We start from the raw sequence: 27,223 nt of genomic DNA on the forward strand, positions 1-27,223 counted from the left end.
AATTATTTGGAGCACGTTTCACGTAAAGATAAGATTAATATTCATTTTATAAGTGCTCAAATGTGTTTTCCGTTATCGGTAACTTTGTAGATATTAAGGCATGTTGTAAGAGTATCCAGAGGTAGAGGGTTGCCGAGTGATTTTTTCTTGTGGGATGGAATGAAGTCCATTGGATTGTCTGCAAATATCGATGATTATTCATGCAGCGAAGTTTCGCCAGTGGACAGAAACATAATAATCAGTAGAAGTATCGGAGTAATAAATGAACATGGGTAATATGTAAAAGCGTGTTTATTGCAATGCTTTGTGAATAATGGCACGGGCCTAAGTTGATGGAATAATTGAAAGTTAAAGTAATTTCAATGTGGAGATAACATGTGTCGTGAATATTTTGATTCGGGCAGTAAATTTGATTTTAACCATAATTGTTGATTTAACGTTTTTTGGACTCCATAATAATCATAAATATTTGTTTAGAAGTGATAGAAGCACATGCATAGGATGGTCACGATATGTTGAAAGCCCAGAGTGGTTTGAGCCCATTTTTGAGATCGGAAGTCGTGCGGGACAGAAATCCGGCACGAGATGAAAGTGAATTGTAGTGATGTTGATGAAGAAATAGATTGATCTTAAGGCCGACATTGAGGTCGTAGGCCGAGACCGGTGATATGAGTGGCAGACTAGAGTCCACGCACCGAGGGTTAACTAATTAAATGTTTGAAGAGTTCCGGTGAAAAAAAATGGACTTCAAAACGAAAATTGAAAGAATAATTTCGCACTTGCAGAGTTTGGATGTAGTTGGCCAACGGCGAGGTGTCATGAGATTTGAGATTTGTCTTAGGAGGACATGGTCTCCATGAATTAACGACAGTACGAAAATAAGGTTGCGGGTTCGAATACCGTTATTATGTCCCGAGCGATATGAAATCGGATCTGGGTGGTTCATATTTGGGAGATAATATATGTGACTAAATCGTAAAGATGGGAAATAAAAATAAGATTTTCGAAATAATAATAATAATAATAATAATAATAATAATAATAATAATAATAATAATAATAATAATAATAATAATAATCGAAGTAAATCAGGTCTTAATTGATTACGTGCCAAACTAGACCGGAATGGTAAAAGGAGTTATGCGTTAAACATAATAATAGTTAACTGCCACGTATCAATTGAAATTAAAATATAAAATTTCGAAATAATAATAATAATAATAATAATAATAATAATAATAATAATAATAATAATAATAATAATAATAATAATAATAATAATAATAATAATAATAATAATAATAATATTCCAAGTAAATCATAAATCAATTGCTTAGTGCCAAAGTAGACCGAAATTGTAAAAGCTTATGCATTAACCATAAATATCGCTAACGGTGGTGTAACACGAGAAATTAATTTACCATAAAAATAATAATAACATTTGAAGAATCAGTAGAAGAATTTATTTTTTTGAGTTATGAACATAAGAATGATGGTGGGAGTTGAAATGAAAATATTTAAATTTTCAAACTACTTTAATAATAATAATATTTGAAGAATCAGAAGAAGAAGGAGAAGAAGAAGAAGAAGAACCTACTTTTTATTTCAGATGATAATAATAAGAGTGAGAAGTTGAAATATTAGAGCGAGTATGATTACGGCTTACGATAATCATGATCTCCACCATTAAATCTAATAATAATAATAATAATAATAATAATAATAATAATAATAATAATAATAATAATAATAATAATAATAATAATAATAATAATATATTTTTATTTTTTATTTCGGATGATGATGATGAATGATACTAGGGAAGTCAGCTGGCGAAATAACGTAATAATGTCAAGTTGTTGTAAATAATAAGTTAAGTTAATATTTGTAATATGAAGGCAAATCCCTACATCTGGACCATTAGGTTAGAGGTACTTTGTCGTTTCCTTCAGTTAACGATTAGCATATCTTGGTTAGGAACCCGGATAGAGTTTGTAGTGTCCCGGGTTGGTCTCATCTCAATAAAAGTGGAGGCGATGACAGGGGTCATGTGATCGCGCCCACTTGGCCAACAGGTAAGTGGTCCATGACCATCAATGGTCATGGTGTTATCGAGGGTAAATCTGATACCTTCAGATATCAACGGTTCCACCACCCAAATGGATGGGTGGTCAAAAGTGTCAAATATTGTGTAAACAAATTTCAGGAATAATTTGCCAATCCCGGCAAATTAAGGATTAACAGATTTTGGTTGTGTGTAAAAAAATATTTTGTTTACTTAAATAAAATGCTCCTTTAGCATTTGCAAGGACTCAGTTCCAGGTTCTTGCTCTTGTAGAATAGTAAACCCTTGGTGACCGTTTAAATATCCGTCCCCATTCCTAGGACGGAGCCTTCATATCTTTCGCTTTGATCTGATTTGATATATTTTTATGTGTTTTTTTTAATGAGCCTTAAAGTTAATGATTAGAGTGTCCCGTTCAACCCCGTAGTACTAATTGGATGGCGCCCATACATTTAATTGAGATCTTACATCTTCATGAATTTTTTTATTGTTTATTAGTTGCGATAGATTCGGACCGTAACACCCCGTGAGATAAATGCTGGTTGGGACTCAAGCTTTGAGCGGGTACAATAGTGTGTTTTAAAACATAAAATTTCATTAAAATATAGCGCGACGATTTTGAAAAGTTCACTTGTGAGTCTTAATTCTAAATACACACTGCATTATTATTACTATTATTATTATTATTATTATTATTATTATTATTATTATTATTATTATTATTATTATTATTATTATTATCTGGGTTAGCATTTTTAGGTGAGCAATTTTTCTATTAGGGTAAATTAAAGCTGTTCGGAAAAATATCACAGTGTGAAATGTTGTTTCTAGTTGCGAAAACAGGTTTCTTTTTCACACACCTCTTTCTCATTTTCCACTTTTCTCCATTTTCCCCCAACCATACCCATAATACCCTTTTTACCCCAGTTTTCTTTTAAGTTTAATTCCAATTTCTCCTATAAGAATTATAATCAATATAAAAAATTACTTTCAATTAACGTCTCATCAGCTTGCTGTGTACATGCGAATAGCAAGCCTACCTCTTTCAGTAATCACTGCGCGGGAGTTGAAAGCACACCTGCAACAATGGAAAATAACTGTGAGTTCGGCAAAACCTCTTTTTCTCGCTTTACCGCTATAATGCAATTGACAATGAGTGATTCTATCCCACCAGAATCAGTAGCCTGCTGTTCGTTACTGGGAGAGATGTCACCTGTTCGCATGGGGACGGAGGATGGTAACGCAGAGATGTCAGCAACCGCACCGTCGCAGATCCGAGAATTGAAACTGGGCTCTGCTCGAAGCTACTAGAAGTCGCTGAGACTGCAGTTCCACAATAAGATATGCAGCTTGTTATAAAACTTAGACCCTCCTTCAAAGAGAGTAATATGTCGAGAAGGGCAGCTTGCATTAAAACTATGTCAGAAAAGGCAGCTATCTATAGTATATTGTAATTAGGCCTCTAACTCCGCCCTGTTAGGATCGTTTCCTTTTTCAAATAGCCGTCATCTTTCTTTATATTTTCAAATTCCATAGACAACGCAGTTCAGTTAACAGCAGTAAAGTTAGAGTCTGAGAGTGTTGAGAAGGGCAGCTTGCACAAAGATGGTAGTATGTCGAGCTTGCCAGTGGTTAGCCCCTCCCTAGCTATGTCCCGCGGTGTGACTAAGTGCCGTCAAAATCAATTTAAATTCCGCGCCATATCGTAGCATCCATGAGGTTTCGCCCTGTTGAGATGGTAGCACGGAGTTTTAAATTCCATGTCCACGTGGTTAAAGATGGTAGCTGTCATCTTGACAGATGTAAAAAAAGTACGTTGATTTCAAATCGGCATGAGGTTAGAGTCTGTCAAGATGCCAGCAGTGAGGTTAACAACGCTTGAAAATCCCGCGCCTACGTACTTTAGACCTGTCAAGATAGCAGATGTCAAAAGCACTGGATTTCAAATTAGCCGCCACCACGTGCATAAGGTGGTAGCCATGAGGTTTAGCCCCGTCAAGATAGCAGCAGTGAGGTTAGCGATGTTTAAAATTCCGCGCCCACGTAGTTAAAGATGGTTCTACCGCTAGAGTGTGTACACATCAATCGAAACAAACTTCTTCAACTAGAGTGCACATCCATCGCCTGTGTATTATGCATCCATTGACGATCGTACTAAACGCCTTCCACCAGAGTGTGTATCGATCGCCTGTCGATATGCATACACATCGACTATCGTACTAAACTTCTTCCACTAGAGTGTGCAACCATCGCATATGCGCGCGCACCTCCCCTATCCACTGCTCATCGATCTACGCACCCCCCCACTCGCTTGCACAGTGCGAATTCTTTGCCACCCTCTGGGAAGAGAGGTGGCCGTGTCTGGCTTGTTAGCCTGGCAATGTTTTTTGGTAGAGGACTACCAAGGCAGTAGACCTCTAGGAGGAGAGCACATCTCTCCATCCCCTATTTTTTGGAAGTGGAGATAGGGAAAGGAGGACTACCTCTTTAAGCTCCCCTTCTGCCCCGAATTCAATAAAGCATAAACATTTACTTAGGTTAGCCTGTTTAAACTCCATGCCCACGTGGTTAAAGATGACATCTGTCAAAAAAGCATGTGGATTTCAAATTGCCAGCCACCACCTGTATAAGGTGGCAGCAATGACGTTTAACCCCGTCAAGATGCCAGCACTGAAGTTAGCGATGTTCTGTTGTTTAAAGATGGCAGCTGTCACTTCCACAGCTGTCATAAAAGCACGTGGAATTCAAATTTCGCGCGCCCACTTGAATAAGGTGGCAGCCATGAGGTTTAGTCCCGTCAACATGGCAGCTCTGATGTTAGCGATGCTCTGTTATTTAAAGATGGCAGCTGTCATCTTGACAGCTGTCAAAATAGCACATGGTCAAGTACGTGGTTTTATTTACAAGATCGTGACGTCACGGTCACGTGACCGGGGGTCAATCGCTGGTGTCAATGACCTCGGGTGCTGACGCACCAGAAAAAGTGCTCATTCATTTCCGGGAGTTGAACTGTCTTAGCTCTACTACGGCTGACCTCCAGAATCTTCCACACCATCTGTAGAGGGAAAGCGACTAGTGCCAAGTGGGCAGGACTTGTCACAATAGACCTTCAACAATTGGACATTTCTTTCTCTCTTTCTTTTAAAAGTTGCTTTACGTCGCACCGACACAGATAGGTCTTATTTCGACGTTGGGACAGGGAAGAGCCATGGCCTTAATTGAGGTAAATTCTGGTAATTATGGTAAACTACGGAAAACCATCTTCAGCGGTGTCGACAGTGGGGTTCGAATCCACTATCTCCCGAATACTGGATACTGGCCGCACTTAGGTGACTGCAGCTATCGAGCTCGGTTTGGATATTGCTCCCAGTGAAATCTGTGACAGGAGCGGGTATAGAACGTTGATCAAAACATCAAACTCTCTGCAGTCACTAACAGAAAAAACAGTGCGCCCGGAAGGAGGTGTGAAATGGACTCAGGAGTGGAAAGACGTTCACAGTGCAAGAATGAGGAAGTACTGGTCTAAGAAGAAAGCTGTTAGAGATAAGAGCCACGTGGTCCACAGCAGGCACAAACGGAACGAAAGTTATTATCATTAGCGTACAACTTAAAGTTCTAATAAATGACTGACACTTTTAGTCCACGGTGTTTGCATACTTGGTTATCGGCTATACACGTTCTAGCAAAGGATACTTTCAAAGGAATCAAACTGTAATCCAGGGATTAGGTCTACGTCGGCGATTGCTGGTCCGTTGTCCGACAAGTTTGCATTTCGGGGTATTCTACACCTCTGTATTCGGGGGACGGAGAGCAGCTGTCTGTTCTCCGGCTCTAAAGCGAATGCTGGGACAGTTCTTAGTATTCGTCTAGCAGGCGCACCAGGGACGGAATGAAGAATTTTAGTAGTAGTATCACGTTCATGTCCGTCTACATGGTAAAATGCTTAGCGTGTTGGCTTTTGGTCACAGGGGTCCCGCGATCGATTCCCGGAAGGGTGAGGAATTTGAACCATAAGATAATTGGTTAATTCCGCTGGCACGCGGGCTGGGTTTATGTGTGGTCTCCATCATAATTTCATACTCAACGCGACGCGCGAGTGTCCTGCGGGCTTAAAATAAAAAAGGCCTGCATTTGGCGAGCCGAACTTGTCCTCGGACACTCCAGGCACTAAAAGCCACACGCCATTTCATTTGACCACGTCTGTGATCGACATGAGCGAGAGCGCACATGATGAAGCCCACTGTCTGTCAACATCAGAGTACAGTCGTGCGTAACGGAGGACACAGGTGAACAGGAGTGTACCTAAAACCTGAGTTTAAGGTATGATCATATTTCGGTGCCTTTAAGAAAACCGGGAAGTCAGTGCGTTACAGAGTGGTTCAATATTTGGAAACATTTCTCTGAGGTATGTTTAGTCACGCAGCTTTTATTCTATGAGAGGAACCGAGTCTACTTTCATACAAGAAAGTAATCATAAACGAACTCTCAGACAAGCAGACAAATTTTATAGAATTCATACGTTTAGAACAATGGGCACATAGAAGACGCTTAGTCAGGTACTCAATCGCTGGAAGTACAAAGTCGTTTCTGAGGTTGATTATTTTGAACAACTTGAAATGTATTTTCCTATCGTTCTTTCTTTCTTAATCCACTTGCCGTCCAGGGTTGTTTTTCCCTCGGAGTCAGCGAGGGATCCAAGTGAGGTGGCAGTTCGGTGGGAGGATGACCAGTACCTCGCTATGCTGAACAGGCTCTTCGAGATTGATTTTCGTGGTTTGTCACTTCTCTTGCTGGCAAATGCCAGGATGATTCCTAACGTAAGGCCACGGCCGCTTCCTTCCCTCTTACTTGTCTACCCCTTTCAATCTCCCCATCGCCCCCACAAGGGCCGTGTTGAACATAGCAGGTCTGCTTGGGCGTGGTACTGGTCATCGGACCAAACGTCAGTTCAGAATCTACAATGTTCAGAGTATAGTTCCACAACTTTCACCTTTACATTATTATTAAAAAGCATTGTCGCCCCTCCCTTCCCCGGATCGTCACACCCTCCACAGACGATCCTGCAGTTCTCCTCCATTCACCTCACATGAGCCAATCATTAAGATGGTTTACAGGCACATCCATTATCTCCTGAGCTCAAGCTCTCTCCGGCTATTGTTCCCACTTTTTTGTTCCATAATAATTTTTGAAAGTATTTTAACGTATCACCGGCTCAGTCAGGTTTTTTAGTGACAATGTGATAGAAAAAGTCTAGGGCAGATTAAGGTATCGATCATGGCCTTATTAAGGTGCAGTCACACGATTTCCTGGTCTGGAAACGGGAAATTACGGAAAACCTTATTCACGGCTGCTGACGGTTGGGTTTGAACCCACTATCTCTCGAATGCAAACTCACATTTCCATGATCTGAACCACATAGGTATTTTCATGTCTGTTCCTTACAATTTACGAAAAAGAAACCCTGAATCCACCCAGTATTTACTCTTGTTCACAAAATCCAGTCTGAAAGCAGAGCAAGGTGAACATAATTTCGCCTGAGAACTCTCTCCTTTCTTATCGTTGACAGCTCGTGCAGGTTCACCGCTTTAGCTTTGCTTCGAAACGTATTTTTATGAAAATACAATTAGAATAATAAGAGGTAGAAGTCGATAACTATGTTTACAAAACACGGAAAATTTGTATGGATAGAATCCAAGGTGCTGAAACTCAGGAGAAGATTCTGATTAGAGTGGTTTATTTACTACCGATTCTAAGCAAAGTGCTTCAAGGTATTCTCCATGTAATGTTCTACAGAAAAGAAGCGAGATCACTAACGGAAAGGCCATAATAGGAAGAGTAGAACGAAAGGTGTAAGGAATTATAATCAAGGACAGGAAATGATATATAAAAACAAACCCTGATCAGAGCCAACATTTGAATTTAAAGACAGAGATATATTGATGAGGGTTGATTTTGTCAGCAGGTGCATGAATTGGACTCCGGCTGACCAAGATAGTCACTGGCTGTAGAACAAGGGGGCAGCGGATCGAATCCCTGGATATGGGAATGTGGAATTTTTGATACGAAAAATTTCGTGCCAATTGTAAAACACCGGATGTCTCGCGGCTATAATCAAGAAACTACAAGCCTGCTTCACTTCCTTTGGAATGGACTCTGATAAATGTAATGAGATTCTAACTGAAATAAACATGGGAGGTAGGTTGAGGGATAAGATCGAGGAAGAAATTGTGCAACAGGGTAGAACAGGCTTAAGAGGAAGAGAAAGAAGATAATTAGTAGTATTACTAGTTAGAGAAAAATAGGAATTTTTTTACAATTTCCTTTACAACGCACCGGCAGAAGTTGGTCTTAAGGCGACGATGGGATAGGAAAGGGCTAGCAGTAAGAAGGAAACGACCGTGGCTTTAATTAAGCATTTGTCTAGTGTTAAAATGAGAAACCATGGAAAACCATCTTCAGGGTTGCAGATAGTGGGGTTCTAACCCATTATCTCCCGAATGGAAGCTCCCAGGTACGAGACCCTAACCGCACGGCCACTTCCTGGGTTGACGAGAGTAAGAAGAAGAAAAGAATAAGAAGGAGAAGAATAAATGAAGATACTGTGTATCTTTCTATGTCTACAACTTTTCGGACAGAGTATTTCTGTACATACTCTAATATTTGAAAATAGGTACTGTCGCAGCATTGAAAATCGTATGTGGAAAATCCGGCAAGAGTTTCTGTGATGTGAGGTTCTTGTACAATCTATTCTCACATCAGAAATTGTTAGTGTGTTGTATTCTTCCGTTCCGTAAATGAGGTTGAAGCGAGTGTGTCTTTAAGAATGACGGCGGATATCATGTCTAGCGAGGACACGCCTAACTCACTACAAGCCTCCATTCATTTACTGAAACAGCTTTACACTGTTCGAGACGGGTAGATCAGAACACGACGCGAGCACACTTCCAGATCACTGATTGAGAGAGATAAGAAGTCAGAAACTGTGATTAATAACTTAAGCTGTCAATCTGGTGGATCGCTTATCTAAGGTAAATTGAATCTTCAACCAAGATTAATATCGAAATTGTTTACTCAGTAGTACAGGAAGGATCGCAAGTCACCGTAGACCCTGTGTATTGCTTAATCATTATTATTATTAATGTGACATATAGAGTGTTTGTTCAATTAGAAATTCAAAAATATCCAACTGTTGGCGCCAAAGTGAACTGTTCAGGGATAAGTATAAAAACAACCTCAAAGTTAATTAAACGTTAACAAAAGAGCCTATAGATTCATAATTTACATAATTTGTTCAATAATATCAAAAATTCACAATCATTGACTAGTTTAATCAACAATTTTGCACATAAATTGTGACCCGTTGCACGGAAAGGAATCCAAAGTTGCCAATGGAAATTTTACAGCGAAGTTGAACAAGTGTGTCTGGGGTGCAAACAATGCATTTCTATGTTTTCACTTCCTGCGCTACCTATGGGTCTTCTTAACAACCCAAGTACCGGGCGAGTTGGCCGTGCGCGTAGAGGCGCGCGGCTGTGAGCTTGCATCCGGGAGATAGTAGGTTCGAATCCCACTATCGGCAGCCCTGAAAATGGTTTTCCGTGGTTTCCCATTTTCACACCAGGCAAATGCTGGAGCTGTACCTTAATTAAGGCCACGGCCGCTTCCTTCCAACTCCTAGGCCTTTCCCATCCCATCGTCGCCATAAGACCTATCTGTGTCGGTGCGACGTAAAGCCCCTAGCAAAAAAAAAAAAAAAACAACCCAAGTTAGACAGCAGTTCGGGTTTTCGCCAGTCGATGTCATGAAAACTTTACACAATTCGTAAGAAAATTTGTGAGGGCTGTAATTGTGTTTTTCTATACTTTTCTTACCAGCAACATTCAATAATTAATATCTTCTGAAGTATTGCACTTAGAAGCATGAACTTCATTTTTAAACGCTCCGTATCTGATACCAATTTTAGAACCAATAAAATCTCAAAACTTAAGAATCCGACTTTAGGAGGATGTTGAGGATGTTACTGTAGAACGGAACATGTGATTCGAATTAAGATTTGTTCAGCTGAATAAATACTTTTCGATAAAAAAATATCCAAAAACAAACAGTAAACGGTTAAAATACAATTATTCTCAAGTCGGTTATGGAGGGGGAGGGGGTACATCCATATTTTCCCACTGTGAAGTTTTCTACTCTGTCGAAGCTAATGCAAGGTAAATAAAGTTAGAAAATACCTGATTTTTATAAAATTTTCTCGAGATTTAGCAGGTGAACTACTCGTGCTGGTGGTGTGGAATTTATTATTTTTATGAGGTAAAATCTACCATTAAATGTTTTCTCTTTCAGGCATATTTTTAGTTTTATTAATCCTGCGTTAGTTACGACACACTAGAAAACTTCATAGTCCCAGATTAAAAGTCATACGAGAAAAAAATGGCTCGCACTAGAACAAAATATTCCCCAAATGAAACCACTTTTCCCTTTGCGAAAATCAAGTTATCATAAATATGTCTCCCTGCCATGGTCATCCATCTACGGCTGCTAATTTCAGATGATAACCAGCTATAAGACATAGCCTGCACGGTTGCTAGGTAACACTGTCTGACCATCCATTCATACCTTACATCACTGCCTGCACGGTTGCCAGGTAACATTGTCCGATGATCCATCCATACGTTACATCACTGCCTGCATGGTTGCTAGGTAACATTGTCTGACCATCCATCCATACACTACATCACAACCTGCACGGTTGCTATGGTTACACTTCCATCACACATTTTATCGTGAAAGGTTACACAAATTTTTGGATGACCCCGCAGCCATAAGACATATTTACGTCAAAAATGAACAAACTGTTCCACATCGGTCTTTTGTATGTCAGAACCATTGCATGAGGTGCAGTTTCTTTAAAACAAACTTTATTCGGTTGCTCTTTCATTTAGTAAGAACATTTCAAAACAAGTGGCCTATATTTATCATCCTCCTCATTATCATCAAGTTACAGATTGTAAAACTGACGGTGTTCAGTGCGGCACGGAACAGGCTGTGATGACCATAGGATTCTAAAATTTCGTAGATATTCTAACTAAGCAATGCGCTTGCAAATTATGCCATAAAAATTATTAGTTACAAATCTTGCCACCGGGCGAAAATATGGCTCTGCAAGTAGTCAGAACGCGTACTTTTCCGTAACTCGGACGTCAGAATGTTCTTCCGGTGGAACTGCGTTGTGCCAGTTCCTTGGTTGTTTCAGGAACAACTATTGCATTTAGCTTACATGACTGTTTGGTGTGGATTTACAACCTCCTTCATTCTTGATGCGTTTTTCTTTGAGAAGATGAACCCTTGTGGGTCTGTTAGGTGGACAGTGCATGTTATAGGGATCTCGTTGTGCAACACGTAATTCCAGCTTTAAGAACGCAACTGTGACTACACTGTTATTTTCATGCAAGTTGGGGCAACACCGCAAGTCGCTCGCCAGATGGAAGATTTGCTGCGAGAAACCTTCAGTAACGACGGCATCATCTCTGGGCATTTTCCAGACGCTTGGCCTCCATTATCTCCTGACCTAAATCCATGTGACTTTCGGTTATGGGGATATTTTATGGATCGTGTCTATCAAAGACATATCCGGTATCTGCCTGATCTAACGGCTAGCATACAATGATGTGTCTCTCTGAATTCAACCGATATGGTGCAGGCAAATGTCGACCATGTCGTGTTACGAATGCAGCATGTTGCTGAGTTGGAGTTGGGAGGCCACATTGAACAGTATTTGTAACTACCAATCCTCACAAACGTGCCAGGATCACCATTACCACGTGTTTTACCTTTCCTGCCTATTTCTCCGACCCTACTACAGCGCCATATTTTTGCCCGGTGGCAGCACTTGGAACTAATAATTTTTATGGCATAATTCGCGAGTGCATCACTTAAATGCCATATATATGAAACTTACCGCCCATGCTGTCAGTTTAATTGTGGATACCTGGTACTTTGGTAGCCAGGTACCGGCTCTAAGAGAGACCACCGTAAAAATGGTTGCTCCTAACTCAGACACAGAGAGTGATAGGAGTAATGTTCCCACAATTCAGCGTCCGTGCGAATTAAAAAAAGCACAGTATAAGCTATATCATTTTGTCTGACGTAAAGTGAGGCAGAGTCGCTGATGGAATGTGTTTGGCTGCTGTTAGCAGTTGATCAAACGAGCTTCCACAGTGCGCTCCACAATCAATGGATTGCCTTCGTGATGCACAGGCCGTACTGTGCCTCCGATGACGTCACACGAAGAGGCGAACTGTTTTATCCGTCCGACCCGTGCAATGCAAGCACATTATACGTTTGTATCTTGAAATTATGAAATATTCACAATTATTGTAGTAATATAACAGGTCAGATCAATAACACTTGTAATCGCATCATAACTTGTAAGTCAGATCTATGTAATTTTAGGAGAAGTAGGTTTGAAGTGTGATCTATATGGTCAAAGATTGTGGGTTTTACTCGTTAATGTACCCAACAAATAATTATTATGTATTAATATAAATATGGAGACAACAAACCTATAATAATAATAATAATAATAATAATAATAATAATAATAATAATAATAATAATAATAATAATAATAATAATAATAATAGATATAACCTCCATACCTCTAGATGCCCATAAATACAGTAGCTTTCTTGTTTGTTTGGTTTTTGACACTTTTGGCGCTAACCTTCAGATCCTTTCTCCCACACAAACATTTTTATAACTTTTTGTTTAGGAATAGCCCATGTTTTCCCAAATACTAATGCACGGACCAGCAAGATCTGTTAGTTACTTCCCACATTCACGGAAATTGCCTAGCAATAATTTTCATAGGTTATAAACTTCATGGTTCTGATCCGTATTGAATTGCAAGTACAATGTAGTTATTAAATTAATGTAGTAATGGTCCACCTTTCAATATTATAATATGTAATATTCTAAATTACATTAATTAGGGACTAGTTTCGGCCTGGGCTGGCCATCTTCAGCCTTAATGTAAAACACCTAATAACTAATTTAATAATTACTAATTACTAATTTAATAATTACATAGGAATAATTTCTTAATGCTTACTTTATTAATTACTTAATTATTAAGTTGCATTGCTTCTAACATCTAAATGTTATCTACCAGCAATAATTTAATTTTAACATTTTAAAATTTATGCATGAAACAGAAGGTTAGTTTTTATAAATCGCATTTAGTTTTGCTTTCACCATATGTAGGTTCAATTGGGTACCGCCGATTTTTACGCTTGTTCTGTATCAAAAATAAAACGCCCTGCTGTAAATCTGTGTAACAAGAAAGTGAAAAGCTGAACTCATCATCAGCTCTGGGAAAATGAGTGAAAAGTGCTCCTTTATTCTTCGTAACAGGTACAGTTTCGGTTCGGATTTTCTTTTTCCGTGAAGTTATCATGCCATCATACGAAGAAAATGAAAATATTAGTGTATATTTACTTGTATATTTGTATTTTTGCCCTGTAAAGCACACGTTCTTAGCATTGTGGCAACTGCGAACTTTCACACACTGAACTTAAATTCGCAACACGTTAAATTTCCACGAAAACGTGTTTTACGATAACAATTAAATGAATAAATTCCACGAGAAGTATTGCGTTCCTTGAATTTATATTACTCATCACGTGAAGATACCATTTCTAACCTAAACTGTGAGGTCTCATTATCTCAATAATAGCTGTTTACGTAAACCCCGATGTGGTCAATTTAAAGGACAAACACGCAATATACTTAAATATAAAGTTCTGTCTTTCACACTCACAATTAGCCAAAGAATGCTCTCAATCCTTGTGAATTACATTCACAATTACAACTTGTAACAATCGCTTAGCTCGCCTCAATTGATCAGCTAATTGGCTTGGCGCGCTTTCTACAGTACGGCCTGTATATTACGAAGGCCGTGCCTATGTCAAGCCAATTTTACGTTTGCACTGCTGACGCCTAATGATAAGCCACCTGTTACACTCTTCTGTTTGCTCATGGTAGAGACAATTGCACCTCCTGTTTCCACTTTCTGGGCAGCGTGCGAGTGGAAATACTGTCGGAATAATTTCATAGAATATTATCAATAATGTTTCCCCGCTCCTTGTCTGACTATACAGGTCTTCGGTTTAGAGGGTGCTAGGCTCGAATCCTAGCTGGGTCGGTGATTTTAACTATGTGTAGTTGATCGCTCTGACTCAGGAACTGGCTTTTTGTGTTCGCCGTAATGCACTTTTCCCTGTGTACAAACAACAAATCACGCTATCAAAGAAACAGGCAACAGTGGATGCATCTTTCCACATAGGGGTGCCGTCAGGAAGGAAATGCAGCCATAAAACTAAGAGAAATCAACATCAATATCCGACCCCACCCCAAACAAAACTGGAAAAAATGAGAGGAAGAAAATGATTTGTAATATATGGCATGTGGCGCGGAAATTGTTCTAAAGTCGAATTTTTCATTTTTGAGATGTTTTGAGTGTTATAAATTTGTCATAAGATACTGAGCATTTATTTATTTATTTATTTATTTATTTATTTATTTATTTATTTATTTATTTATTTAATCGGGAAATCAAAACAGCCAGATGCCGAATTACAGAGTCCCGTAATGAAAAATACATTTACAATTAAGTAGCAAAATGCAAACATAAATTAGAATGAAAGAGCATTGAAGAAAAATTATCTAATGACAAAATTAGCAGAACAAAATTAAAAGATTAAAAAAACTGTAGAGACACAACAATAAAACATAAAGGCAAAAGAAAATAACGTTGAAAATTAAAGATTAAAAGTAAAACGAAGGTAAGAACTTATACTTCTACGTCGAATACTTCAAAAGATATTAACTCACTAACTTCAATCGAAATTTCAGCCTGGAAAGGTCCGTTTCTTAGGCTGCTTGGGCGCCCCTCTATCACAATAAACTACTAAAACAAACTTTTTTTTCCAAATACTGTAGCGAAGAGGGGGTTTGAGCTCTGGCTACTGGAAAATACCGCGTCTATGTCAGATTGTTTCCTCCCCCGGCAGTGCAATAAACTTACAATTGGGTTTTGCTACTTGCTTTACGTCGCACAATTGGCGTTACGTTGCGCCGACACAGACGACGACGGGATAGGAACGGTCTAGGAGTGGGAAGGAAGCGACCGTAACCTTAATTAACATACAGCCCCAGCATTTGCCTGGTGTGAAAATGGAAAACCACGGAAAACCATCTTCAGGGCTGCCGAGAGTAGGGTTCGAACCAACTATCTCCCGGATGCAAGCTCACACCTGCGCGGCCCTAACCGCACGATCAACCTGCCCGGTGTGCAGTAAACTAGAGTCTTTTCGGATTCATAGTGTAGGCCTAGGAAACAGATGAGTAACAGGGCATAGTTTTGGCACTCGGGCTCTTCATTTACTCGCCCCATAAAACAAAGTACAATTCATCCAATTGGGCTGGATGACCTTCTGACGTCAACCCCATGAGGGGGAATGGGTATTTCTGCAGTGGTTGTTAGTCTTGTGTTTTGTATGTAGATAGATAGATAAATGTCTTTATTGTCGTAGTTAAGGCCATTGGGCCTTCTCTTACACTAAACCAATTAGTATACATTAAAGTCATAAGTAATACTACAGTAATTAATACTAGAGGACACAATTAAAACTCAATCAAAATACAACTGAAATAAAATTCCACCAATTTCACCACAGTGAGGCATACATACAACAGCAATAATAATAATAATAATAATAATAATAATAATAATAATAATAATAATAATAATAATAATAATAGCTAGTAATGATATTGTAGTAGCACGATCACTGAAAGGCCAGAAATTCACAGGTCACTCGCATCCTGTTATACCTCTTAACGCTCTTTTAAATGACACTGTAGTTGGTATTCCTCTGACGCCGTCCGGTAAACGATTCCATGTACTGTAGATGAAGAGAAGTGTATTAAAAGAGAACACATACAATCAGTCCCACGACCAGAGAAATTACATTAAAGTCACGGTCACTGTCGGGTATCGAACCGAGGTCTTTTGAAACCAAGACTCGTACACTAACCATTCAGCCAAGGAGGCCGTCGTCGTAACAAGTTTTGAATGTCACAAAGTGGCATTATTGTCGATTGTATTGTCGTTTGTTTGTTGTTGTTGGCTTTCTGTTGTCAAGATAACGGGTTCAGTCTCCGTAGAGGTCAGATAAGTCATGTGCTTGATATCAGTTTACACGACCTCAGTCATCACTTTAAGATCAACAACAAGACACGGAGTATGAAGTGTGTTGAATGGCCTAAATGCAGCCACCGACCTCAGATAAGAGGAACGATGGTGCGTGCGCGCGTTGCTCGTTACGCAGAGTGGAATCTTTATATCTCGGAGTGGAATATTCACAGAATGTCTTCAGCGAACCTGTTTGATGTGGAATAGTCACGGTTATTACAGTGTAGAAAAGAGTAATTGACTGTTAAAGGAGGTATTTTCTCACTGGAGGCTGTACGTTTTCAGGTTTCGCTGGCTGCCAGTAATCTCAAATTCGTATACAACTTACAACACTTTACTTTCCTAAGTTTTTAACTTTTAGATACATATAGGAAATGCCAAGAGCGAAAATAGACAGCCGAACACGAGAGGTGTGGGAACCCGCAGCAAGGTATCGGCCATGAAAACCGAAGTCTGTTGGTGTCCGGTTCTCTATTTTCGCTCTGTACTTAAAATGCTCTTGGCAGTTACTATATGTATGCTACTCAAAGGCACGTGAAATCTGAAAAAGTATTTAGTATTTATTTGTCTTAATCCTGTACAGAGTTCTCCTGCACGTTTAACAGTCATTATGCATGATTTGAATGAATGAATACACACTTCCCTCCCAATCACGGATAACCACCGACTGGGGAGATAATTCAATGAGTCGATGAATGAATGAGTGGATGAATTTATGAATGAATGTATGAATTAAATGCAGTCGACCTACAACTATGAAATTCTAGGAGCTACGGAAAGCATATCCCATTCTGAATGAATTAATGAATAAATAAAAATGAATGAATGAATGAATGAATGAATGAATGAATGAATGTAGAAAAGCAAAGGAAACTCTTCACTCACAGTCACGTATAATCGATAGTTGCGGAAAGTGCCCTCATTTTTGTAGAATGAATGAATGTTCTCATCCTACAGCTACGGAACACCAGCAGCTGAAGAAGAAACACTCCATCTATTGGAGGCTGGCCTATTAAAGGTAATTTAATAATTAATTACATTAAGGAGCAACAATAATAATGTTATTTGCGTTACGTCCCACTAACTACTTTTACGGTTTTCGGAGACGCCGAGGTGCCGAAATTTAGTCCCGCAGGAGTTGTTTTACGTGCTAGTAAATCTACCGACACGTGGCTGACCGGACTGAGCCAGGATCGAACCTGCCAAGTTGGGGTCAGAAGGCCAGCGCCTCAACTGTCTGGGACATTCAGCCCGGCAGAAATACTAACAACAAGGATAGCAATACTCACTATACTAATTACCAGTATTGACAGATTCATGGCTCAAACTTATCTATCAAGCCGTCGTATGCTCTACCTGCACTACGGGACCTTGCAACTTTCCATATAAATTCCTAATTAATTAATAATTTACTGAGATTTGGCTACTCGGCTTGTACCATTCCTTGCTTGTGATCCTAATAATTCTGTAGCCATTCTCACCCTCACTTAACATTCGTCGTTCATTACTATGTAAACATTCCGTTCTAAGAAATCTGAAAAAAGTAATTTCATACAAAATGCGGGCATGAAAATTAATATTGAATTACAGTAGGCTGTTGTTAATTGTAATAAGAAAGTAAGGCTTGGTATCAATGCATCCGAGCATCGCAGAGGATCACGTATTTAAAGAAATCCATTGAATGTCCTATAATTAAATGAAATAATGTTATGTATTTAAGGGTAAACCATTAGCTATGAGTTATGAGAATAAAGTAATGTATGAAAATGGTGAGGATAATTGCTTTGGACTTGTCTTCTTGTAAGCTGAGGATCTGCGCGACGGTTTCTGGACCTAGCTGTCCAGGAATACAACCCTAAGATGAACGGGTAGTAAAATTATCAGATTGTGGACAAGTAAATATCAAAAGAAGTTACGTTCCCCTTTTAAATGTGGACTTACTGGAACAGCACCTGTCATATGGACAGTGCGTGAGAACCCTTCCAACATGAAGTTTTACTACTACTACTACGAAACGTTTTCATTCCTCCCCTGAAGGGGGAGGCGGGCCTCTTAGACGGTGAGGCCGTCTTTCAGGCCGGGAGATTTGTTACGGTGAAGGAGATGTACGGAGAAGGTGAGAGGATAGTAGGGACTGTTCCGGCATTCGCCTTAGTGCAGGAGAATGGGAAACCAATGAAGTTTTATTTCGTATTTACTTTTTATAACGTAATTCCTCTACAGCGGCTAAAAGTGTTTGGGCCGAGTGTTTAACTTACGATTGTGTTTAATGTCTCTACTGACAGATACAATAGTAGGCTACGTATTGAAAAAAAAAGGCGAATGTTAATTTTCATGAAATATTGCCTCAAAGTGAGGCTAAATTTGTGCTAAATAAATACTTGACGTAAGATGGCACTGTGTTCACTTGCGCGCTCATCTGTTGTGAATACATCGCAGTCAGTACTACATTATTTCTAATAAGTAAGTCTACGAAACCCTTAAAATCCTGCGGCTGTTTCAATAGCGACAACCTACCGCCAATATTTTTTGTTAGTGGCTTAATGTGGCACTGACACGCTGAAGTTCTTGGGCGACACAAAGATGAGAAAGGTCTAGGATTCGGAAGGTAGCTTCTATGGCATTACTATCCCAGAATTTACGTGGTGTCTACATTTGAAACCATGGAAAACTATCTAGAGGGCTGTCCACGGTGAGATTCGAACCACCATCTCCCGAATGCAAGCTCACAGGTACGCGACCCTAATCACGTGTACAACCCGCCTGGAAACATGATTTTTAATGCTACCCAAACTAACATCTAAATATTACCAACGTCTTAAACATTTGCCTGGCCAACTATTCATTCAGCTTCAAGTAATACAAAACACATGCAAAAAAAAAAAAAAACCACGAGCCACCAGGAAGAAGCAAGTTCAATCACTTCTCAGCACTTTGATTTACACTAACTACGGCATGTAAACCACGTGAGAAAACATTTTATCATATTCAAGCTGCCATTCCTAATGCTCCATTAAATGGGAAGAAAAATTTTCGGGATTGTCTTTTGCACCGGACCATTTTACATCCCAACACATACATCGTACGAGCGAGAATTAAAATACTGCACCATACCGGCGAAAATTCTAACCTGGAATAATTCACATAGCACTTTCTACATATACAGCGACTGACATCTCGTCTTCTGAAAGCGTTCTTAACATGCCATAAAATCACTGATGTAGGTCACGTAGGAGAATTCCCACGGGACAAATTAAGCACTCGTAAATGTCAGTCTACCGCGGTGCTGTTTGAAACTGCAATATTAATGGCGCCAGAGGTCAAGTAGCTAGTGAGCTGGCTTACTGTGCGAAAGAACCTGGAAAGGCGCAAGAATCTATGTCGTTCATACCGTCGTTTAGAAGATTTCTCTAGTTTTTGTTTTACTGGTAGGAGTGCTCACTGTTAAAGGTTGGCCTTCTGAACCCAAGATGAAGGGTTCGATTCTGGCTCAATCCGGTAATCAATCAACCAATCACCACTGATCTGGATTTAGGGCAATCACCCAAGTGTTGTTTGCCTAGCTTTTCCTTAATTAATTTTAGAGATTTTGGAAATGTACCGTTAAACAACTCCCTTAGTAAATTATTCAAATTCCTAAGTCCCCTTCTTATAAACTAATATTTGCCCCGATTTCTCCTCTTGAATTCCAACTTTATCTTCATATTGTGATCTATCCTACTGATAAAGACACAACCCAATGCCATTCCACGCCATCTCTCCACTGATAGCTCGGAACATACCACTTAGTCGAGCAGCTCATCTCCTTTCTCCCAAGTCTTCCCAACCCAAACTTTGCAAAATTCTTTACGCTACTCTTCTGTCGGAAATCACCCAGAACAAATCGAACTGCTTTTCTTTGGAATTTTTCCGGTTCTTGAATCCAGTAATCCTGGTAAGAGCCCCATACATTGGAACCATACTCTAGTTGGGGTCTTACCAGGGACTTATAAGCCCTCTCCTTTACATCCTGACAAAAAAAACCTGAATGACCTCATAACCATGGGAAGAGATCTGTAACCTTTATTTACAATTTCGTTTATGTCAGTACTCCAATGAAGATCCTTCCTTATATTAACATCTATTTACTTACAGCTATCCCCATACAAATTTTCACCCCATCCACGCAGTAATTAAAACTGAGAGGACTTGTCCTCTTTGTGAAACTCAAGGTACTGAAATACTTCTTGTCGGTAGATTTACCTCCTCGTATGAGAACTCCCAGTGCACAAAATTCTGGCATATCGGCGTCTCCGAAAACCGTAAGAGTAGTTCTTGGGACATAAATATATAACATTTATTATTATTACCTTTGGCCTGAGTGCATGAGATGAACTTCATGAATTATGGTACCAAAGTGGCCTCATATCGATCCCGCTCTGTAACACATGAATTGCTGACTTTCTGAAATAGTGCCGTTTACCAATTACCACGTTCCTAATGTGCTGGTTCATAGCCACGAAACCGGAATTCTCATGGCGTTGAAAATGCTCCCCCTCAGCCAGCAGACAAGCGCTGAAACGTGTGATGATATTCTGGTTCACTCTCTGCGATTCAAGCTCACGATCTTCAAAATTTCGCTGCGAATTGTATTTTAAAGTCCACAGCACACGGAAACATCAAACACTCATACTGAAGAGGTAGGTGAGCTGTAAAGTCTCTCTGGACAAAGCGAGTAGAAGAACTAAAAGAAAATTTTGCTATCGGAGTTCAACACTTAATTAAGCCATGGAATTCACTAAACCGATCAAATACTGCTGTGTAAGAAGCAACAATGCTGTATGGAAGCTTATCGCAGAGTAGCTGAGACCATGTCATCACTGGGTGAGCTTTATGAGCCAGACGGCTATTGTACCATCCACTCAACCAAACGCGGCTTAGGGAATAAACAGTAACTCGCACTGTACTTCTTAATTTTTTTTTATCACCGCTCATGATTACTCTCTACACTGTACGGAAGATTATCGCAGAGGAGTTCAGACCATGGCATCAATGGGTAAGCTTTACGAGCCAGGCGGCCATTGTACCACCCACTCACCCAAACACGGCTTAGGGAATAAACAGTAACTCGCACTGTACTTCTTAACCATTTTATCACCACTCATGATTACTCTCTACGCTGTACGGAAGCTTATCGCAGAGTAGCTTGGACCATGGCATGATTGGGTGAGTTTTATGAGCCAGACGGCCATTTATCACTCACTCACCCAAACACGCCTTAGGGAATAAACAACAACTCGCACTGTACTTCTTAACCATTTTATCATCACTCGTGATTACTCTCTACACTGTACGGAAGATTATCGCAGAGGAGTTCAGACCATGGCATCATTGGGTGAGCTTTATGAGCCAGATGGCCATTTATCACTCACTCGCCCAGACACGGCTTAGGGAATAAACAACAACTCTCACTGTACTTCTTAACAATTTTCTCACCACTCATGCGTTTTCGTCAACTAATTACTGGCATTTACTTGTGAACCTGTACGATATTTGTAGTTATACAAAGTAACAAAAATTAGCATTTGATAATCAGCGCGGTGATAAAGTGAACTAGGACGTTTGAAATGAGGACATGAACCAACCTCGTAAATCGTCATTTTCGTCCAAAGTCGACGGAGAAAGGAAGGTTACGTAGTTTTGTAGCCATAATATATCAAGTGTAAGTCTCTGTTGTCGTCATGCTTTGTTTCACTTCCACTTTTACTTCAGAACGACGATAAGAATGAAGGAAGTGTTGTATTCGTGAAAAAATTCGACCAACAGATGTTGAAGAATCTTGATGTTATACGAGTCCTATACAGCGGAAAGGTGGGTCTCGCAACATAACTGTGTGGCAAGAGGCATTTGGATCGCAGACTTCGTCTATAGCATGCAGCCTCGAGAGCGGGCAGTGGGCGAGTTCAGCACATCCTGTGCTAGCGAGTGGCTATCGAGACACACTGAATGCAACATCAGCGGACATGTGCAACTACTGTAGACTGCGGTGTGGACGCGTCATGGATTTCTAAAATGAATGTCTTCTCTATATTCAGTTCTCTTTCCCTCTTAATGTTAGAACAAAGATTGGTAGGCTAGCTTTTATAATTGAAGTAATAAGAGCTGGTTAATTTGATTTAGTTTTCGAGGGGGAATTTTGAAACCAATGTTAATAGATTTTTGTTTTGTTTACAATTTTGCTTTACGTCGCACCGACACAGATAGGTGCTATGGAGACGATGGTATAGGAAAGGTCTAGGAATGGGGTTAGAACCCACTATCTCTCGGATGCAAGGTCACAGTAGTGTGGCCCTAACCGCATGGCCAACTCGCCCGGTGATCGATTTTTATATACCATTCGCCAACTTACGCTTTTCCCTCAATATGAAAGAAAAGGACCATTACATTTATTCAAGTTGGGAAGGTTCCAATGAACGCACGGCATATTAAGTTTTAACATTAGTGGAAGACTAATTTACTCAAGTCTAAACAACAATGATTTCGTATGCAGTGGGCTGGCACTGCTTACGTTATCATCAACACTACAGAATACCGGGCACTGGTCTATAGCTACATTATGATACTTGGCCCAGTTAAATCTGGGTGAAAATTGCGAGTCAGAGTGTTGGCTATCTGTCCTCATCTTAATTACCGGCATTCCTATTCCTGATGTTCAGTGATATCTGGACAACATATTTTCATATCCTGTACATTATTTACCTTAACATCCCACACAAACGTTCTAAAGTAGGGATCGTCTCTATTATTTCATATGAGTGGAAACAGGAGCAATGACTGAATTTTTGAACCCCTACTATTTACCACTTATCAAACCCAAGTTTAAAACACAAACACCTATTAATAAGATTTAGTCCCACACAAAATTTGTAGTTTGGTTTAATGGGACAAGTGTAGGTTGACAGATTTTAAATTGTAGTCGTAGGCATAGAAAACTGGAAAGATTTCCTTGTGTTTGTTTATATTGTGGAATCTAATTTAACAAATTTAACGACGTAATTGTTTCATAACCTGAAAGTTGGTTTAGTAAGAAGATCTTCACGTTATTTATCACTTTTCTGTAACTTCAGTGCTTGGCATTTCTTTTAATGTACTAATTTATTCATGTATTCATGTTTTCCAGCATTTCGCAGTTTTGTTTCTTCAGAACGATGTAACGTAAGATCCCTCGGATCAAGTGTTGTTAGTTTCTTCTGCACATCTGTTTTGGTGATGAATATTTAGCATCGAGATTCCTCTGTAACTTAAGGGTGTCATGAGATGGCAATACATGATGGAATTTTATTTTTGATTGTGGCAATTGTGATGAACAGCATACTTTCAAGTAATACTTCGCAACCTATCCAAAGCAACTGATAGTCGACTGGTGGACAATCTTAATTAAATGTAAATCTGGAATTCTACTTGTTGAAGGTCAGATTTTCCATGGATCGTGTGGATAAACCCTCTGTTCTCGTTGGAATCAATGGTGCCCAATTTTCAGGTTTTTTATTCTTCTCTGGATTTTGCTGTCCACAAATTTTACACTACGTTTTCATTCTTTGAAATACAATAATAAACAAAATTAATAAATCTTTACCACACACGTCATGCATTGTGACTGCGTTAAAACATGTTGTGAACATTTTAATTGACTTTTCTTGCCTATTTAGTAAATTCATTTTCGTGGTTTACATTTGAATAAATATTTTAGTAAGCACATTCTTGCTCCTCTTTTGAAGTAGTTATGCTCTCCTCTGAACCCAATCGATTGGTCGATGAAGAGACAGAAAAAAATTCGCTACGACCTCAAGATCTGAGACTGGGATATTGCCCTAGTGAAGCAACCGAGGCAGACGACCAACGATGGAACGGTATGTCCATGTGTTCAGTATGTGCACGGGAATGACTTCGCCCATGGGACCTTTGGTATTGTCTGATTCTGTTGTATATCATAATATACTTTAATCACATTTGAATTTTCCTCCTTCATTATTGTTTAGAATTTTTTTGCAGGAAAATTATGCACCCTGTGGTTTGTTCTTATTTCGTTCTTTTTCTTCAGATCTTGTTCCTTTTCCAATTTGAGGACACCAATCTTGCATGTTGAGCATGCATCTGTGTGGAGAGTTCTAAATGACAAATTAAAGCTGTCTTTTCGATAAAGAGCAATTAGGAAGGCCCTCTTCTCGTTTTTAACAGAAATGCTTCCAAATTTTGCCTGTATTCAATTCGGATGGTAAATATCCCCTTCTGGGCTTTTTTCTTGAATAGTAGCTCTCTCTACTCCTATATGCTTTGATGTCATTCTTTATAGCCTTATCTCTTGTGGTGCTGCGGTCTACCCTTCGGTTTTCAGCTGGTTATTTCCCTGTTACATGATATTTACTGGCCAAATGTGAGAGTCTGTCTTTACATATCCCTGATGTTGACTGAAACGTCGCGCCACATGCGCGTACTCTCCGGCTATCTTTATTTCCTTATGCTGTACTTCATTGAAACAGTATTCTTCTTTTTTGCTTCTTTCTTGATCCTGCGTTTTGGTGATGTAATTACCATGCATTTTAGTAATAATTTATCCTATTTACATCATGTTGAAAAATTATGACATCATCATAAGTGATATCAGCTGCTCTGCATTCTTTTCTCCCCAAAGCTTTTGGGTTCAATGGTATGTCTGGTAGCCCATGTGTCATATTCTTGTTCTTGTTAGACTTCTTGGGTGCTTTCTCTTTCAACCTAGACTTCCTACCACCTGTGCGTTCAGTTGCCTGTATATCGTTTTCTGAATCACTTGTATTAACCTCCGCTGTGTCGTTTAATAGCCTACCCCTTTAATGCAAACCTTTCCGTGACAAAGCTGGGTCGAAATGACTACTACTACTACTACTACTACTACTACTACTACTACTACTACTACTACTACTACTACTACTACTACTACTACTACTACTACTACTACTACTACTACTACTACTACTACTACTACTACTACTACTACTACTACTACTACTACTACTACTACTACTACTACTACTACTACTACTACTACTACTACTACTACTACTACTACTACTACTACTACTACTACTACTACTACTACTACTACTACTACTACTACTACTACTACTACTACTACTACTACTACTACTACTACTACTACTACTACTACTACTACTACTACTACTACTACTACTACTACTACTACTACTACTACTACTACTACTACTACTACTACTACTTAATTAAGTGGTGTTTTAAAGGCTGTGTATGGTTAAAATATATTGCGATTATAAGTGGAAGTGCTGCCCTTCAGAACGCGGTATTATCTCTCTTTGATGAGCTAAAGAGGCATCCCTTTTCTGACAAGGTAAATAGACCATTTATATTGCTTTAAATGATTTAAGGTTATGTTTTCAAAGAGAAAAGAGAGTAGAGGTACTGAGAATAGAAATGTCAAATCCAAAGAGGTTGAAATAGACGTAGAAAACCAAAGAGATACTATGTCGGATGAGGAGCTGGACGTAACCATGGAACTACAGAGTACGCAGACTATAAACCAAAGAGTAGGATTAGAAGAGATGCGACTAGAAATTGATAAGTTAGTCAAGCATAGTGAAGACTTATTAGCATTAGTTAAGATGACTCCCAATACGAAAGCGGAGATAAAGAAAGGTATTAAAGAAATGGGACAAATGGCAGAAATAATCCGTAGTCGTTCGTGGGAATGGGAACAATTTGATGTGAATGAAGATCCAAAGGCTAGGAGTGATTTGGAACAGGGCACTACCTCCAGTAAGAAAATAACCCGTGATGTTGGGACACAGGCGCAATTCAGTGACAGAGTGCTAGATATAGAGCAGACCATTTTGGAAGCTACGTGCTTTGACGAGTTTGCGAAGCTATTGGATAAGGAATGGCCTGACTGTGTTTACAGTAACACGCACGTCATCTCCGGAAATATAGGGAAATTGACTGATTGGGATATATCAATGGTTGTAAATCCCAAACATCTTACAGAGGAGGATGGAATTATGAGAAGCATGAAGAATATGCATACAGAAATCTCTGACTTGCTGAACTCTAATCTGGAGGAAGGTAAGACGGAATTCCTGCGCACTGTTACGCAAACCTACACGAGTCGAGGAGGAGAGCGGGAGAAGCTGCGATATGTATATGTAATACCATATTCATTTAATCAAGATGGGGTAAATGACCTGCAGAGCCTGTATTCATGTCTCACCCACTGGAGAGAGATAATTGAGACTCATGCAAGAAAGAAGGTGCTGATAACTATCCCGGATACCCTTGATCGGAATTATATAAGGAAAATCTTGGAATGGATGTTTCGTAAGAGTGATATTGAAATAGGGTGCTTGGAATCGGGTAAAACGCAGGTAAAACAGGCTGTTTCTGTGGGATTAACATCGAAAAAGAAATCCTTAAATGACAATACTCAGGAAACAGTTACGTGCAAAGCTGCGGGAAAAACGTACGCCGAATTGCTTAAAACAGTAAAGGAAGGAGTAAACATCGAAAAAATTGGTGTTAAAATAAAACGAATAAGGAAAACAGCAAAGGATGACCTTATACTTACTGTAGAAGGCAAAGGAAAGGCTGACGTATTACAACGTGAGATAACTAAAAACGTCAAGGAAATAGAGGTTTCAACAAAAAGGAAGGAGACAACAATTCTAGTGTACGGTATGGATCCGGATTTAAATGAAAACTATCTCAGAGCAGCACTCTCCTTAGAAGCTGCTGTCGAAGAATCTCAGATCAATATTACGTCCGTAAGACCGGGGAGGTTCGGAAATCTGAATGCTACCGTAATATTGCCAACGGAACCATCCAAAATACTGTTAAAGAAAAAGAAAATAAATGTGGGA

This window comes from Anabrus simplex, chromosome 6 (genome assembly GCF_040414725.1).
Source record: "Anabrus simplex isolate iqAnaSimp1 chromosome 6, ASM4041472v1, whole genome shotgun sequence".
Taxonomy (NCBI): domain Eukaryota; kingdom Metazoa; phylum Arthropoda; class Insecta; order Orthoptera; family Tettigoniidae; genus Anabrus; species Anabrus simplex.